The sequence below is a fragment of the Microcaecilia unicolor genome, chromosome 2 (assembly GCF_901765095.1).
Source record: "Microcaecilia unicolor chromosome 2, aMicUni1.1, whole genome shotgun sequence".
NCBI classification, from domain to species: Eukaryota; Metazoa; Chordata; class Amphibia; order Gymnophiona; family Siphonopidae; genus Microcaecilia; species Microcaecilia unicolor.
The window spans coordinates 414,442,558-414,455,906 of record NC_044032.1 but is presented as its reverse complement, the minus strand read 5'-3'; the positions used below and the strand labels follow the sequence as shown (position 1 = coordinate 414,455,906).

Below are 13,349 nucleotides of genomic sequence, written 5' to 3'. Positions count from 1 at the left end.
CTGAAAGGCAAAATACATTTTGGAATATAAACACAGTATCCACATCTTAGTAGACCCCAAGCTGAGGGAGCAGATTCACAAAAGAAAAATTAAAGGGAGTTTCTATAGTAGTAAAGACATAACATGCAAACCAGCTAAATTACAATAAACAGGACACACCAAAAATTGCACCGCCAATTTCCACCTGTTTTGAAGACTCTCTTGCTATCCAAGAAAACTTTCAAATATTCAGGGTAAAAGAAAGTATATCTAGTATCAGCAGATGTTACAACACACTTACATGGGAAATGCAAAATAAAGGAAAAAGCAGGAGACCTAGCTTTTTGGCTTAAAGCAACAAAGTTCCTATGCTGCTGATCCTATATAATAATTCTCACCTCCAACGTTCTGAGGCTGCCTGGAACCATGGAAAAATGGAGTAGATCATCCCACTGATTGGCTGTGACTCGGATGACGTCAGCAGCCCGACGCACAGCAACAAACCGCGACTCAGGCAGGGGGAGGAGTAGGGAAACACGCTCCGCGTGTTTCCCTACTCCTCTCCCTGCCTAAGAAACAACCCACATAGCACCCCCCCTCGGCACAACACCCAAGTCCCTCCGCGACGGCGCATCACACAAGCACCTACCCCCACCCCCACGGCGCAGCACCCAACCCCCCCCCCCCCTTCGGCCACATCAACCCCCTCTCCACACGCAGAAGCAGCAGCCAGTACACAAACAAAAAAACAGAACAAAACTGAAACAGGGCTCCGAAAAGACATCTGCCATTGGCTGTCGTCTCTGCAGCTACTCCTCCTCTCCCCTGCACGTCACTGCCCCTGAAAGAAACCCCAGAGGAGCACAGCGACATCTGAGGGGAGAGAAGCGGCTGCAGAGACAACAGCAAATGCCAGCTACCTTCACGAAGTTGAGAGGCGCCGCCAACCCACCCCCCCAAGCAATGCTCACCCTCAAAGCCCCTGAACCCCCTCCAACCCCCCACCGCCGCTGCAACACACCTCCCACCCCGCCCCCTCCCAGTCCTCCCGATTACTACACAAAGAAAACAGAGCTCCTCCAACTACAAAAAAGAGGTGAGCCTATTTAGTTCCATGTAAGCAAGGAAGCCAATTTAGTTGATCTCTGTTTCCACTCTCCCATGCAGCTGTCATTGCTATACACTCAAAATACAACAAGCAAATTTAAGAGCTGCTGCATCCAGGTTGTCATTCTTTATTATTGGTCCATCTGTAACAACTCTAAAACTGTTTCATTTGGACCCCTCCAAGCCCCTGATCACCCTGCAAGCCAACAGCCATTCCCTCACAGTTCGCCATCCGCCCACCCCCCAAACATTCACACACACACACACTAGCGCGCACACACACACACACACTAGCAAACAAAAACAAAACAAAACTGACAGCCACCAAAAACACGACCTGAAGGATCCCTCACTTTCAATCCATCACCACAGGAACGCAGACCCCCACTTCCAAAACCCCGCTACTCCCTCACAGTTCACCATCCGCCCCGCCACCTCAACCATTCACACACACACACTCTCTAGCACAACAACAAAAAAAACACAATGACAGCCAACACAAACATGGCATGAACGATTCCTCACTTTCACATCAACCCATCTACGCACACCCCCCTCCAAGCACCCCGCCACTCCCTCACACATCACAAACCCCACCCCCTCAAACATTCACACATACACACACACACAATCTCTACCAAACCAAAAACCCACACTGACAGCCAGCACAAACACGACCTGAAGGATCCCCCACATTGAACCCATCACCACAGGAACGCAGACCCCCCCCCTTCCAAGCACCTACTCACTTTCAACCCATCACCACAGGAACGCAGACCCCCTCCTTCTAAGCCCTCCCGCCACTCCCTCACAGTTCACCATCCCCCACCCCCACTCCCCCTAACATTCTCACTCACACATACCATCACACCCTCCCAACTAGTCAACCCCACCCACCCCTCCCTTTCCCAAACCTCAAACAACATTCTGAAAACAAAAACACAATATCTATCACACAAACAAAAACACTTCACTAATGACAACCCACAACACGACCTGAAGGCGGTGGGGCACAAACAGGCGGTGGCCGACCACAGGGCCGTGGAGAACACCTGGAAACCTGTGCCCAAAGTGGTGAGTTGCAGGGGAGTGGGAGAGGGGAGGGAGGACGGCCTGTAAATCAGAAGAGAGGAAAGGGGGCCGTGGGCCTTGGAGGGGACAGAGGAAGACAGCGAGGGAGGGGGGGGGGGGGATAATCTTGCTAGTGCCAGTTTCATTTCAGACAGAAACGGGCCTTTTTACTAGTTTTATATAATGTACAGATGGCTAAGATTCTGCCTATTCAGCAATACCAGAACCTTCAACACTACCAGAATAAAAGAAGTTCTAACCTCTCACAAATCCTGCAACTTCCACAACATGGGCTGTGCCTTCCCTACCTAGCAAGGTGGGAGGATCCAGCACTTAGAGGAAAAATTGGGTTCATATAAATTCCCAGCCCACAGGAGGGTCTTTGCCTTCATCTTCCAGTTCCTGGTCATTGTACCAGTATTTAGTTAGAGGACCAGGCTTGGCTCTTACCTCACCAAAGTCCATCTACCTAAAAGACAGGTGTCCTTGGCCACTCAGACCACGATTACCTGGAGGAGAGAACAAAGGAAAAGCATGTACCAGAGCCTGAAGAGCTGCTGCACTTGCTGGAAGAAGATGGAATGGGGAACCAACTATCTACCTGCCACCCTCCACTCCAATCCTACAATGAGAAACATGAGTAAAAGGAAGAAAAAACAAGACCAAGCCTTAATCATCTAATCAACATTTCTGCAGGAGTCAGAAGTTGTGTTCCATGAGAGAAGAAACTTAATATGAGGACTCTGAGTTGAGTCTCAGAGAGCTTGGGAATCTATAAATAGGGATAGAGGCTGACAAGGGAGTTCCTCTCTTGGACAGGGTTCAGAGGAGGTATATAGGTGTAAGATATAAATGTCTAGTAAAAAGAGAATGTATTAAAAAGGAAATAGCCTACAGAAAACTAGTATTGTCAATGATGCTAACACATACGGCTTAAGAGATACAATGAATGTACATAGTTGCTCTAAAGCATTGCCCAGTTGTGCCTGAATCATCCAAAATTCTAGTAAATCCAGTTGGATTGGAAATATATGCTGTACTGGACTCTACTGACTGTGAGGAAGTTTAAGGGGTGAGTGGATTAAACAGCCAGCTGGCCTCCTAGTTCTACTAGCCCTGGCCTTGACCTTCAACCCAGTCCATAAAAAATACATTTGTGTAGCCTTATCTGATGCTCATATCCAAACAGGGGTTACACCTAATGGTTAGAAAAGCAGGCTGAGAACCAGGGAAGCCAGGGTTCAGATCCCACTGATGCTCCTTGAGATCTTGGACAAGTCATTTAACCATCCATTGCCTCAGATACAAAACAAATTGTAAGCCCTCTAGAGACAGGAAAATACCTACTGTACCCGACTGTAAATTGCCTTGAGCTATTACAGAGAAAGGTGTGGTATAAATCCAAATCCCAAGTCCAATACCAGGCATAAAGTGAAGAAATACAAAACAATACATACATCGCTCAGGACCTACGGAGCAATTACAACCTACCATAACAGTAATAACTTCCAGGAGTCACACAAGGACCTACCTTGAAAAACACAGCACTAAAGTGGACACTAGAACATCAATACACCGATTGGAAAACTAAACAAGCCAGATTAGTACAGGTTGATCTTGCAGTCAATGCTAACAGAAAACCATGCCTCTTTCGCACATGCAGAACACAGACCCTCACCCATTATAGAATAAGTGACCATGAACTAAAAATAGTAGGGCTGCATGTTTAAAATTTTTAATCGTGATTAAAGGCGGGGCATAGCCAGTAGTCCATTTGGGGGGGGGGGGGGGGGGGGGGGGGTGAACACATTTCCTCTCTCTCCCCATCCTCCCTCACATTAGATTCAAACCTCTGCTGGTGGGATGCTGAAGACCTGCCTGTCGAAGAAATCCACTGCCAAAGCAGCCTCCTTCCTCCTTGTGCTGCCTCAGGAACAAGGATGTCAGTGGGGTGTCTCCAGCCACCAATGCTGGCACTCCCCGAGCATGCTCAGAACTGAGCAAGCTTGGGAAGTGCAAGCGTTGGTGGCTGGAGGCACCCCGCTGACTTCCTTGATCCTGAGCCAGTAAAAAGAGGAGGGGATGACTCAGGCAGCGGATTTCTTCAGCTAGCAGGGTTTCAGCTATCCCACCATCCATTGAACAGGTACTGCAGCTTTGGAGGGGGCCCAAGACCATTCTCTCCCTCTCACATACGTGCCACCCTTACCTTCACCCATTCTCTCTCTGTCTCATGTGCCCCCCCCCCCCCCGTGCCTTCACATTCTCTCTCATGTATCCTTGTGCCTTTACCCATTCTGTTTCATGTGCCCTCCGTGACTTCACCCATTCTCTCTCATGCCCCCCCCCCCCGTGCCTTCACCCATTCTCTCTCTCTCATGTGCCCCTATCACGAAATGCCTAGCCACCCACCTGGGGTTACCCCGCGGCCACTCAGAGGGTCTATCCCCAGCACAACTCAGGTCTGCCTACACCTGCCGCCTGTGCTTTACACTAGCACCCTCCTCCCACTGACTGGGTCACAACCACCTCTGGGAGAGTCTCCTGCTCCCAAATTATTCCCAGTGATTTCTACGTTACTGGAGGCCACACTATAAGGTTTCAGTGTATTATCGACGACGACACCCAGATCCCTTTCTTGGTCCGTAACTCCTAACGTGGAACCTTGCATGACGTAGCTATATATTGGGTTCTTCTTTCCCACATGCATCACCTTGCACTTGCTCACACTGAACGTCATCTGCCATTTAACTGCCCAGTCTCGTAAGGTCCTTCTGTAATTTTTCACAATCCTGTTGCGAGTTAACAACTTTGAATAACTTTGTGTCATCAGCAAATTTAATTACCTTGCTAGTTACTCCAATCTCTAAATCATTTATAAATATATTAAAAAGCAGCGGTCCTAGCACAGACCCCTGAGGAACCCCACTAACTACCCTTCTCCATTGTGAATACTGCCCATTTAACCCCACTTTCTGTTTCCCATCCTTCAATCAGTTTTTAATCCACAATAGGACATTCCCTCCTATCCCATGACCCTTCAATTTCCTCTGTAGCCTTTCATGAGGTATCTTGTCAAACGCCTTTTGAAAATCCATACACACAATATCAACCGGTTCCCCTTTGTCCACATGTTTGTTTACTCCTTCAAAGAATTGAAGTAAATTGGTCAGGCAAGATTTCCCCACACAAAAGCTGTGCTGACTTGGTCTCAGTAATCCATGTCCTTGGATGTGCTCTGTAATTTTGTTTTTGATAATAGCCTCTACCATTTTCCCCGGCACCGACGTCAGACTCACCGGTCTATAATTTCCCGGATCTTCCCTGGAACCTTTTTTACATTGGCCACCCTCCAATCTTCCGGTACCACGCTCTATTTTAAGGATAAATTGCATATCACTAACAGTAGCTCCACAAGCTCATTTTTCAGTTCTATCAGTACTCTAGGATGAATACCATCCAGTCCAGATTTGCTACTCTTCAGTTTGCTGAACTGCCCCATTACGTCCTCCAGGTTTACCGTGAAGTCAGTAAGTTTCTCCGACTCGTCCGCTTGAAATACCATTTCCGACACCGGTATCCCACCCAAATCTTCCTCGGTGAAGACCAAAGCAAAGAATTCATTCAATCTCTCCGCTACGTCTTTATCTTCCTTGATGATCGCCCCTTTTACCCCTCGGTCATCCAGCGGCCCAACCGATTCTTTTGCCGGCTTCCTGCTTTTAATATACCGAAAAAAAGGTTTTGCTATGTTTTTTTGCCTCTAATGCTATCTTTTTTTCGTAATCCTTCTTGGTCTTCTTTATCTGCGCCTTGCATTTGCTTTCACACTCCTTATGCTGCTTCTTGTTATTTTCAGACGGTTCCTTCTTCCATTTTCTGAAGGCGTTTCTTTTAGCCCTAATAGCTTCCTTCACCTCACTTTTCAACCATGCCGGCTGTCTTTGGATTTCCGTCTTTCTGTTCTAATTCACGGAATATGTTTGGCCTGAGCCTCCAGGATGGTATTTTTGAACAGCGTCCATGCCTGTTGTACAGTTTTTACCCTCTCAGTTGCCCCCCTAAGTTTTTTTTAAACCGTTCTTCTCATTTTATCATAGTCTCCTTTTTAAAAGTTAAACGCTAACGTATTTGACTTCCTGTGTATAGTTACTTCAAGGTTGATATCAAAACTGCATGAGCACTGGACCTTGCTTCAGTAGTCCATGAACCTGCGGAAGATGGAGAGGATCCCGTCCAGCAGTTGAACCAGGTCCAAGTACCACGGCCTCCTTGGCCAATCTGGGGCTGCGAGAATTATTCAACCCCAGTGCAATGCAATCCTGTTCAACACTCAGCCTCCCATGGGACAAAGAGGGAAGACATATAGTAGATATGTTTCCGGCCAGGGCTTCTGTAGGGAAACGATCCCAATTGAGCCCAGTTCTTTCCAACGGCTGAAGAACTTGGGTACTTTGGCAGTCCTTTTCATCGCCATCAAGTCTAGAAGTGAAGAACCCCATCAGTCCACTATCAGCTGAAAACCATGGCTGGACAGTTCTCCTGGGTCCAAGGAATGCCTGCTGAGAAAGTTTGCCTCCATATACAAGGGCCCACTGATGTGAGCTGTCGACAAGCAGAGAAGACTTTTCTCCACCCAATTCATGAGGTAGGCCACCTTTACCACCACTGGATGGTTGCAAGTCCCACCTTGCTTGTCGATAATAAGCCACCACAGTCACATTGTCGGAGAAAATTTGGATCAGGGCCCCAGCCAGAAAGGGAACAAGGTCACGTAAGGCAATCAACCACAGACTCCTGTTCCATCCAGGTGCCCTGTGACAGATGGAACTTGTAACGAGCTTCCCAACCCAACTTGCTGGCATCCGTTGTCACCATCTCCCATTGTGTTATCAGAAAGGGAGCTCAGATGGTCAAATTTCTGGGCGACAACCATCACTACATACTCCATCTGGCAACCAGCGTCCAAGGAAAATGAAGGTCGTACTTCTGTGACACAGGAGAGCAGCAACTGAGAAGAGACTCCTGTAATGGCTGCATATGAGCCCTTGGGCATGGCACCATTTCAATCAATGCCAATTGACCCCAGAACCTGGATGTAGTCCCAGACCCTGGGTTTGCCTGGACTTAGAACATAAATCTGTTGAACCAGCTTCAACCTTTCTGGAGTGGAGGAGTGGCCTAATGGCTGGGGTGGTGGACTTTGGTCCTGGGGAACTGAGGAACTGAGTTCGATTCCCACTTCAGGCACAGGCAGCTCCTTGTGATTCTGGGCAAGTCACTTAACCCTCCATTGCCCCATGTAAGCCGCATTGAGCCTGCCATGAGTGGGAAAGCGCGGGGTACAAATGTAACAAAAAAAAAAAAAACCTCCTGTATTCCATGAGGAAGATCCTCTCCCTTGCTGTGCAAATAGAATGCCTAGATACTTCAGCGTCTGCGATGGAGTTAGTCTGTTCTTCTTGAAATTGATCACCCAACCCAACAACTGCGGAAGATGGACAACTTGTCACCGCCACACTGTCCAAGTAGGATGATGCATGAATAAGCTAGTTGTCAAGATACGGATGAACTCTGATTGCCTGATGCCGAAGGAAGGCTGCTACCACCACCATAACCTTGGCAAATGTTCTAGGTGCCATGGCGAGACCGAAGGGCTAAGCCCTGAACTGGAAGTGGCAGCCTAGCAAGGCAAAATATAGAAACCTCTGATGCGGAGGCCATATGGGTATAAGTAAGCACTCCTCCATGAGATGAAAGGCAGCGAGAAATTCTCCCACTTGAGCCAAGGCTATGACTGCTCTTAGTGTTTCCATGCGAAAGTGGGACACTCAGAGGCAGCAGTTTAGACCTTTGAGAACTAAGATCGGACGAAAGGTGTCTTCCCTTCTTTGGGATAATGAAGTAGACGGAGTATCTGCATTGCCTCTGTTTGACCTGGGAAACTGGAACAATGGCCTGGAGCGCCAGCAAGGAATCTACAATGACCTGAACCTTGACTGCCTTGGCTCCCTTTTGACAAGGAACCTGCAAGAAGAAAGGAGCGGCTGAGTGGGAGAACTCCAACTTGTAACCTTCTGTAAGAATATCTAGAACTCACTGGTCTAACATGATTTTGGCCCACTCCTCCTGAAACTCCTGATGATGTCCTCCCACTGAAGGAAGAATGGACCAGCCTCGCAACATTGCGAAGTTCAGGAGTGATTGGGCGCTCTGAAAGGAGGACTTCCTGTTGCATGAAAGGAAGATTGGCGTGCTTGAAAGCAGGACTTCTGACCATATTGCTGACGACCAGGTTGGTACCATCAGCAGTCTCGTAATCAAGATCACGAGCCCCCTGAAAACAGACCAGACGTTTTCGGCATATCCTCTGGCAACCACTGTGGCTTGGTTTCCCCCAGTACTTTCACCAAGTTACTGAGATCTTCTCCAAATAGCCACTTGCCCAGAAAGGGTAGTTTAACTAGACATGACTTTGATGCTGCATCCGCTGCCCAATGCCACAACCAGAGTTGCCAACGTGCTATGACAGCCAAAGACATACTATGGGCCATAACCCGTGTCAAAGAGCATCCGCCAACCCTGCTTCCAGCTGGGCGTTATGGTGCCCATCTTGTGTTGCCGACTGATGCCACTTCAGGCATGCTGTTGCCATGAACGAGCAGCACACGGTTGCTTGAAGGCCCAAATAGGCCACTTCAAAGGGGTTTGTTTCAGTGAGCCTTCTAGCTTTCTATCCTGTAGGTCTTTTAGGGGAATGCCCGCTTCCACCGGCAAGGTGATGATCTTAGTAACTGCTGATGGAAGGGAGTCCACCCTGGGAAGGTGCAATTTATCTTTCTCCTCTGGAACTAATGAGTAGAAGCGAGTCATGGCTCTTCCCACTCTCAGCCCCACATCCAATGAGACCCATTATGCTGTAATCAGGTCCTGAATGTCTAGATGCATTGGGAAGGTCTTAGAAGAACCTCTAAGCTCCCTCATGACTGATGAAGATGGCACTCCTGAAGCCGAAGGCTCCTCAATGGAAAGCACTGCCAGTGCCTCATAAATAAAGAGTCATGAGCTCCTCTTTATGAAACAACCTCAGTACTTTCAATCATCCCCCTCCTCAAGAGGGCGTTCTCCCTCCTCTAACAGCTCCCTCAATGATGGGTTGTCTGAACACACCGAGGCCACATTAGATAAGGAGGGAGAAGCAGAGATAGCCTCATCTGCCCAATCCTGCAAGTCTAAACGAACAAGAGCACTTAGGAGCCGGAGAGGCAGCGGGATGAGAAGCTAAAGCACCCTGCAGCAACTCTCACTGTCCCTGCTTCAGTAAACAGGCCTGGTGTAAGAGCAATATAAACTCCGGAGAAAACAAAGATCTGATGTAGCTGAATGCTCTGTTGGGCCCTGACTTTGTAAAATGGCGGCTGTGCTTCACGCATGATCAGACAGAGGCTGTTCCTCACTGCCAGTCAGACCCCAACAATATGGCACTCACTCCCACACTCTCCTGTAACAAACTGCGCACTAGCCCTGCCGGAGAGCCCAAAGTCTCTGGTATAAATTTGGATGCTGCGCAAAATCTGAAGACATGCTGCTGCTGTTTCCTTTGTGTCCTGAGAGATTTCCTGCTTACATGTACTGTAATGCCCCAACACTGGCCGGTGGGTCTCACAGTAGGAACACTGATTAACTGCCTTTGCGGGAGTCACCATTCACCCCAACTGTCACAAACGCAGCACATCACGGTCCCAAGTGGTGAGTCAGGATCCCTTTCCTGCACCAAGTAGAACTTGAAGCCCCCCCCCCCCCCCCCCCCCAAGCTGTTCTGTATCAAACTTTAGTTGGACTTACCACTGCTGGCTGCTCCCCCCTAAGCTCACAGTCTCCAGAAGTCTTACTCCAGATGAGAAAGGAACAGAACTGTCCCACCCACCCTCTCCAGTAAACTACTTTTCTTCTTTTTTTTTTTTAAAGTTGTGCTGGAAAAGGAGAGCTCCATAGGAAACAGGGGAGAGGAGAAGGGAGGGAAAAAGTAAATTCACAGGGCACCAGAGACGGGGATCTGAAGACCACCAGATATGACTCTGCAAACTCAAGCCACCCGCAAAGCTCAACTGGAGACCACCTGACCTACTGGACCAGCAGCAAATCAATCAGAACTAGAGGCTGAAAAGTGTATCCATCCACCTGCTGGGGATAGAAAATACTGTGGAGCTGCACTGGATGCCAAGAGAGATATGTCAGCTCAGCTTTCAATTCTCTATCTCCACCTACTGGTTGATGGACACAACTATCCCCACAGATTCAAGAATAGTGGGAAACTACGTAATAGAAAGGCCATTTAGATATATCCCTCCTGGGCTGCGGTCGAGACAATATTGGAAAGGTGCAACCTTGGTCAAACTGGAATGGGAGAGCCATCAGCAAAGAATATCTGAGCTTCTCAGGCATAAAAATATGTTCCTGAAATCATTGAGAGGCTTGATGTCAGATTTTAAAGACCATGGAGCATATCTCATTTAAAGACATGCCTGGTAATTACATGGACCATTGAAGCTGTAAACCATATCCTCCACAAAGTCCAGACCAATGACTTAACTTTGCCTCACTTTCAGATAAGGTGTAGGACTCAGTTTAGATCTGGCATATTTGATGATAAAACCTAGTAATCATAGCACCTGAAAAGTGCTGTACATAGATTTGATCACTCCACTCTAAAAGGTGCCCTGGGTCTATTCCTAAATTCATACTCCCTTGAGAAACTCTTTGCCTCCAGTATCTGATGTGGCTCCATGGTCCTTAGGCATCAATGCTTTTGGTGCTGAATCTATGGATTCGGACTGACATTTTCTGGATCTTGATGGTTCGTGATGACTTCTCCAAGTAATGGTTGGTAATAGATATCACCTGCTTGGAGCCTGGACAAAAAACTCAGGAGCTGCTGGCATCCTTCAGTACCATATCCAGAAAAACTGATATAAAATGAAATCAAGAAGAAATTTTGGAAGAGTCAGTCAAAGATGAAAAAGGGGGGGGGGGGGGGGGGGCTGATAAAAAGGATCTGTTACAAGCTTGTTGACAGAACTGCTGGAAAAAAAAAGAGCTGGAATGCACATAGGGCAATTCTCATATCGCCCCATGGGGCATTCTTATATTGCTCAACTGTAAAGTATACACGTATTTTTTTTTCTTTTGAAGTGTGCATAATTCCCATTATCTTCAAACAGAACTTAATCAGTTTGTTTCTTTTTGAAAATGAATTATGTGGAATATTTGGTGCTGCTAGCTGCGAATGGCTAAACAGCATGTGCATTTATGAAATATCATGTGTCCATACTATTTCTCTCCCCTATCTTAAATGTGCTACTAGGAATACAGCTATATGCTGTGAAAGCCTGAGCCCAGCAATCTTCAGATAGGGCAATCAAGATACATTAATCTATGGCAAAAAAGTGAAGTGGAGTGGAGGAGTGGTCTAGTGGTTAGGGTGGTGGACTTTGATCCTGGGGAACTGAGGAACTGAGTTCAATTCCCACTTCAGACACAGGCAGCTACTTGTGACTCTGGGCAAGTCACTTAACTCTCCATTGCCCCATGTAAGCCGCATTGAGCGGGAAAGCGCGGGATACAAATGTAACAAAAAAAAAAACTGCATCAAAAGCTAATTAAAAAAGAAAAAAAGTGTGTCTACTGATCTCTATAGAACACATAATGAGGCACATGGTGCCTGTGGGAAATGCTAAGAATGCATAGTAGAGAGGTGTGGTAGCCGTGTTAGTCCACTCTTAAAGGTTATCAATAGAAATCAAACAAAATAAAACATGGAAAAGAAAATAAGATACCACCTTTTTTATTGGACATAACTTAATACATTTCTTGATTAGCTTTCGAAGGTTCCCCTTCTTCGTCAGGTCGGAAATAAGCAAATGTGGTAGATGACAGTATATTTATAAGTGAAACATCCAAGCATTTCATTGACAGTCTAACAGGGTGGGGATGGATAAGAGGTATGCATGGGAACATCAAAGCATTGCATTGATAGTCTAACAGGATGGGTGTGGATAGGAGAGAGGAGGGGATAGGAGAGATCTGGGTTTTCTAGCCCATTATAGACCATATTACAAGTGGTCTAGAATCTTAAGAACTGCATTTGGCCTTCAGAATCCCTGAGCCTTACTGCAGCTACAACCAAGAACTGTAAGTGGAACATATGTTGAACTGTACCCACAGTAGTAGGCTATACTTAAGGATTTTGGAGTAAGGAGTTTATAGCCTTAGACACATTGCTAAATACTTTGATTGCTACTTGTTGACTCTGCGTATTGACTGCCTCAGTCACATTTGTTTGTCTGAGGAGACTTGACTTTAGTAAATATTTGGTTTATAGCACAGCCTTAGTGAAAGAGTGGACTAAAGTGGAAAGAGTACAAGCTGCTTATGGCCTCCTGGAGGATCCCAATCCTGTCCCTGGTCCCAGCCTAATAAATTCCATTTATGTATAGGGTTATACCGACCCTGGATATTCTCTAGGCAGCTACCTAATGGGCAAGCTAAAATCCCTGTTACACAAGTTACAATTCAGATGGAGCAGGTAGCTCTGTGTCTAGGAAAGCTTATGATTTAAGCTGACATCTTAAGTAAAAGTGGATGAAATGACCTGCCTACAGTCGCAAGGAACGTCACAGAGAAGTGGGCTTGAACACTGGCTTCTGTGGATTTCAGGCTGCTACGCCAACCACTAAGTCACCACCCACCACAGTGAACTACTTGTCTTCAGAGTATTTTAATGACCAAACTTTTGTAAATAATCAATACAATAAACAAAATGGGAGTATGCAATAATTGTTATAATGCAGATTAATGCCAGAGAAATAAGTATTAGGACAATTTCAATATATATTTTTTTAAACGTTCATCTTCTCCGCATGATTATCCTGTTTTTTCAAAAGGAAAACTATGTTTTTCTATAGGAACTGAAAATTGCACTCAATGTTATAGGACTATTTTTAATCCCTATACCCAACCCCTTTTTGGAGTTCATGAACAAAACAGCAGGTTGTAATTAAAAAAAAAAAAAAAAGAGGAAAGGACACGCATTTTCGAAAGAAAGTAGTGAATCTCAGTAGGGCGTTAAAAAAAAAAAAAAAAAAAAAAAATCACACAAAGTTTACTTTGAGTATGTATCATTACGGTAAGTC

The 13,349-nt window shown here is 46.4% G+C and overlaps 2 protein-coding genes across 5 annotated transcripts in view; one reads left to right on the top strand and one right to left on the bottom strand.

The window, feature by feature from the left end:
- The window catches only part of SMARCAD1 (SWI/SNF-related, matrix-associated actin-dependent regulator of chromatin, subfamily a, containing DEAD/H box 1), a 314,928-nt gene that overhangs the window by 943 nt on the left and 300,636 nt on the right, over window positions 1–13,349 (bottom strand). The gene's annotated exons all lie outside the window — the stretch shown is intronic.
- HPGDS (hematopoietic prostaglandin D synthase) overlaps window positions 1–13,349 on the top strand; it is a 79,017-nt gene that overhangs the window by 50,931 nt on the left and 14,737 nt on the right. The window lies entirely within an intron of this gene.